This window comes from Triticum aestivum, chromosome 5A, assembly GCF_018294505.1.
Source record: "Triticum aestivum cultivar Chinese Spring chromosome 5A, IWGSC CS RefSeq v2.1, whole genome shotgun sequence".
In the NCBI taxonomy this organism is placed as follows: Eukaryota; Viridiplantae; Streptophyta; class Magnoliopsida; order Poales; family Poaceae; genus Triticum; species Triticum aestivum.
In genome coordinates, this window is record NC_057806.1 from 595,260,127 (window position 1) to 595,265,270 (window position 5,144).

Below are 5,144 nucleotides of genomic sequence, written 5' to 3' on the forward strand. Positions count from 1 at the left end.
CAAGACCGGTTTTAATTCATGCATCACCAGAACCAAACCAACCCATCCATCCTTCCATCGATCCCACCCTTCCATAATAAGCACCAATCCTCCACCAGAACGATGGAAGGGGTAGCGATCAACGCACGACGTACGAACGAACCACGTAGATATCTTGCCATCCCACCTCTCGATTGTACGACAGGTGGGGTAACGTTCGTCCTCCCATCCCACCTCTCGATCGATAAGCCTCGTATAATCCCACCTCGTTACCCCTTCCACCGATTTTCTTTTGAACCAAACCCCACCGATCTTTTCTGGTCTTTTCTCCATCATGTATCCCACGTCTCAGCCCTCCCGGTACGCTCACCCTGATCGATCATTGACCGACGAGGTATCCTTTTTTTGCGTGGAGACGAGGTATCCTTTTCCTTCCCACAAATCTCAATAGAATCAAACCTTTCCCAAATCACAACAGAATCAAAGACTTTCATGCCACGGATTCCCTCCTGTTCCTTCCCGAACATATCTCAAACGAATAAAATATCTCAATCAATAGAGTAAATCAGGAGTACGTCGCGTACGTATGCCCAGAAAAAAATTCGGGACGTGATCCCCTGAATCTTTCTGTACATACTCCTTCCAGATCGCTGCTGGTAGTCTTGGTCTCTTGGAACATGAAGGGCACCAGCTTGTGAGCCGAGATCTTTTCGATCCCATGCTGCTCCAGCGGTAGATTATCTTAGTATATTGTTCTAAGTTCTAACCCTCCGTGTTATCTATGGATTTCTCAAGCATGAGTCGTCCCGCTGATGATGCATCGCAAACATGCAATGGTAAGATACCTCTGGTCTCTGTTTTCCCCGTAAATCCCTCTCCTCTCTCTCTATGGTTCGGGTCTCTAATCTCGGCATGATGCACCCAGGCCTGCCATTGCAGACGTAGCCGACATGAGGGCCGCCATCAATCCCGCCGTCGAAACCACCCACCCGACGTGGCCAAGCCATCTGGTCCTCGCCAACGAGTACCGCTCCTCCGGAGCTTGCAAGGTTTTCTCCTCCACACGAGTTGAGGAAGTCATCTTCGATCTTGCCGATCGGGGTTGTGTGTCTTGGATCTCATGAGCGGCAGCAGTTCGATCGACGCAGGAGGTGGCCGTGGGCGAGGTGTTATTGTGTTAACTAATGTCACCCACCCGAAGCGGACACCCTTGCCGCCACCAAGCTCCTCCCGCAGGTGACCCGATGCGGGGGATTGGTGTTGCCTGCAGTCGGTGGCTTCTCCAAGGGTGAGCGTAAGCGTGGCGAGCCAGCGGCGCCGTGGGCTACGCTCAGCGCCATGGTGTGGCTGCAGGGGTGGACATCGTGTGGCATGGCCACGAGGCCAAAGCAAGATCATTAGATCAGGCTGGGCTGCTACTGGTTGTCGTTCCTCGTTGCTCGAAGGTGAAAATCTCATGCTGCCATGTGCTTGTCCTCTCATGTATGAATCATTTGCAGATGCAGGTAATGTGCACATATCTCTATGCCTGTAGGAGTATTTGGCAATTTATGCAGGTGATGATCCAGCGCCATGATGCAAAATTCAGTTTATGTGTTATGTGTCTTCAAAGGATTTGGCAGTTTTGGCACCAGGATTTTTTGGCCAAATGCGTCATTTCAACCATAAGTAGAATACGAACTTGTGAGACAGAGCTGATTGATACGTTTGTGGACCTTTAAAAAATGTAGAACTGAGTAGTTTTCTTCAGTAATTATACCAATTAGCTACCTACTTACATTTAAGTTCTTTGTGAAATACTGTAATTGTTAGATACAGCTGACTTTGAATAATTATTAGTAGCACGTACACGTCTATCATTACTGATAATGCTAAGTAGGTCCATTGTTTAATGAAAGCTATACAGTTTCGGTATTGTAATAGGTTATTTGTTGACTGATGCTTATCTTGTTCCCTGGTTGATCTCAACATCAAACGTTCTACGCTTCCTTTTTGATAGCCGAGAGGTGTACTATGAAAGGAAGACTTGCTCCAAAGGTTGTAATGCCATTTACTATGCAGATGATTCCGGCAACTTCTCAAACAAGTCAACATTATCATTTACCCTGTAGATGGTTGGAGAATGCACAGAGCGCGAATGACAGCCTCAAACAAATGTAGCAGAGCAAGGTGATGAATTCTCCCATGTTTTGTAATCTGAATCTTCACCAGAATCTCTCGATTGTTCGATCCAGTTTGTTGTTATAGTACAATTATTCCTAAACTGGATCTTTGCTCGAATAGCTTGATCGATCCAGTATGTTGTTATTGTAGTGGCGGTCCCTAGCCCCGACATACTAATCCTCATAGCTTGTGCCTCCGACACGGCCTCCCTCATCGACGCGACCAAGTTTGGGATGATGCATAAGCATGCAGCATCCCTCCTGAAGGAGAAGCAGGAGCTGCTCCTTCACACCCTCCTCGTATAGATGGGTTGACATTTATCTCACGTTGTTTCAAACATAAATTGATTGTCCATCAAGTAGGAAATTTTGGTTTTCTCTACATGGCATGATATTATTCCCTTTTCTAGGTCTAATTTATGAAGAAACCAGTACAGAGGATCTTCTAGAAAGAAACCCTTTTCTAGGTCTAATTGATGACGAGGCTTTTCTATGCCGTGTGTTTGAATGATTTCTTCAGAGTGTTGTCATTGTGAAACTAAATATGTGCGACAATTATTCAGTTGGCGGCTGTGCCCGTGTTTTTCAAGTTTATCTTGAATAATGAACTTTAGCGACTGTTTTTGCACTGTGCGAATTGTTATAAACATGTTAATACCAAGTGTGTCTTGATGAGTAATTAAAAGAAAAATCATCCTTTGCATGAATGGTCGATCTGATATGGTGCTTCCAGTTTGATGCGTTGTTCCTGTGTTTTTGGTTTGGTCTGCTAGAGCAGGAGGAGTTCTATAAAAGTGTATTGATCTGTGTGTGTAATTCTGAAAACTGTATTGCCACCACGGTTTCTGTGTGTTGAATTTTAAACTAAACATAAGTTGGTTATCTTTTCTTGTTCGATGGGCCATGGAATTGAATGCTGGGGACATGGCAGTCAGGGGTACAGTTGTGACAAGTGTGTGCCTGTGTGAGGTTGCCCACCCAAAGTTCGAATTTCAAATGACAAGAGCATGAGAAACAGAGGTTGTTTTTAAATAAACAGCAGCAGAGTCACTCCTCCGCGATTCTTGCCCCATTTGATGCATTCCATCGTCGAGTTTGAAGAGGACTGAAGAGTAGAGGTTAGCAGTTGTGTCGATGGCTCCTTCAGTGCTATCTCTGTCGGGGTCTGGTGCTACGAAGTCGGATATAACTTCGAAGCTGAATGTACTTTCTCTTGAGGTAATTCTAATTACTCTGTAAACGTTCCACTAGGTTGGATTTGCATGAACTTTCAATCAACAAGTTTAGCTCGCGTGTAGGGTTCAACTGATATGAAAGTTCAGTTAACCAGACATCAGAGATGTGTGTCTGGTACTCTGGTGTCTTTGACAATGTAAGCATAACGCCCGTATAGGCAACTGGCCAACTGTGCATTAAGATCGTGTCCATAATCTGTAATTTGGTGGCCCACTACATCAAGCTTGGGCATTAAGATATCTATTGACCTATCCATGTGGAATTAAGACGTCTATTGACCTATCCATGTGTATTACTTCAGATTATCAATTTTGGCACTCCAATTTAGAAAGTTAAGCAGTTGGCAATTATATGTGAAGTTTCAAGCAGAAGTGAGATTAGTAATCAATTTTCTATGAAAGAGAAACACGCATAAATAAATAATAGAAAAGCTTAAAAATCCAAAATAAATGAAAACTTTGGTGTTCATAATTTTCTCTTTGTTCATTATATTTTCTTGATTGTTGTATCATGCAATATTAATCAAATATCTACATTTGAGCTACATTTTTTTAATTTTATCTCAAAACTTTTAAAATCCAAAATACCTCGTAACATTTTGAATGTTATCTCTTTAGGTTATCATATTTAGCTCACGGCTCCAACTTCTCTTGAAGGGAAACTCATGGTTCCAACTTGATATGCCCTCTCTTTCATTTGGTTTATTAGAGCATATAATTTTTAAAATTGTTGACCTAAAAGCAGTTTTAGGTATAGGAGACGGTAATCTTTTGTTTTTGCTCTTCTCTAACGAATACATAAATTTGTACCATGAGTCAGGCATACGCATGAGGGAGGGAATAAGAGAGAAACATCGACATTTTTCATGCTTTGGATGATCATTTCTATTCATAGCTTTCTTTTTTGCTTGTCGACACATGAGTGTGGCTCAGTCGTGGTAGAACTCGGGATCATGAGTGGGTCCAATATAGAACCAGGAGGTATAATACTAAGATGGGAAGGCGGTTGCCGCCCTTGTTTCTTGTTGTTGTCCTGTCACGACAGCATCTATCACTGGCTCACTTAGAACCCGAGTTAGTGGATTTTGTAATAAGAGTGAGGATTGAGTAAGTGGGATGGGGGTTGGGGTTGGTCTATTCAGTATTGTTGTTTGAGTGCAATAATTTCCCTACTTTAGAAAATGTGGCAGATTATATTTCATTGGATATGGTTTCATAGCAAATTGAATGAGCGAATGGTTCATTTTTTTCTATAAGTCGTAGAATTTTTTGTAGGATAGAAGGGTAAATGCATTGGTTGATTGCTTCAAGAGTTAATAACGGATAAGATGTCATTTCAGTTGCATGCCCAACAACGAGTATCATATTTATGTTTTGTGGACATGCACGGCATTCCACTATATGTTACAACGTGGTAATGTTTCAGAAGACATTGGATCTGCCCTTTAGGCTCAGAGGGGCGGCACGGGTGGCGCATGCCTCCTCCCGCTTGATGGCGGTGGTGGATCGGCACAAACACGTGGGGAGGAGGCAGAGAGCGGGGCGATTGGCGGGGGACTCCTCCTTGGCGGTCCGTGGGGAAGTATAGTGTGAATGAAGGAGGGTCCATGATGATGGTGAGGCGGGTGTCATCTTGTTTTAAAGAAGAGGGGTCCAGTGAAAAATGTCCCGCTACGGCGGGAGACCGAGATGGAAGGGAGGGTTCCAGCATGAAAAGGAAAGGGTGCTTCGTAGGGTGTTTTTTTTTGGTTGGGGCCGTGTGTTGGGG

At 43.7% G+C, this 5,144-nt stretch overlaps 1 long non-coding RNA gene across 1 annotated transcript; it reads left to right on the forward strand.

Annotated features, from left to right (window-relative positions):
• The first annotated feature begins 200 nt into the window (after positions 1-200).
• On the forward strand, positions 201-2,614 carry LOC123107875 (uncharacterized). Its single transcript, XR_006451781.1, has 2 exons — positions 201-815; positions 905-2,614. It is a non-coding gene; the product is annotated as an uncharacterized lncRNA (long non-coding RNA).
• The last annotated feature ends 2,530 nt before the right edge of the window (positions 2,615-5,144 follow it).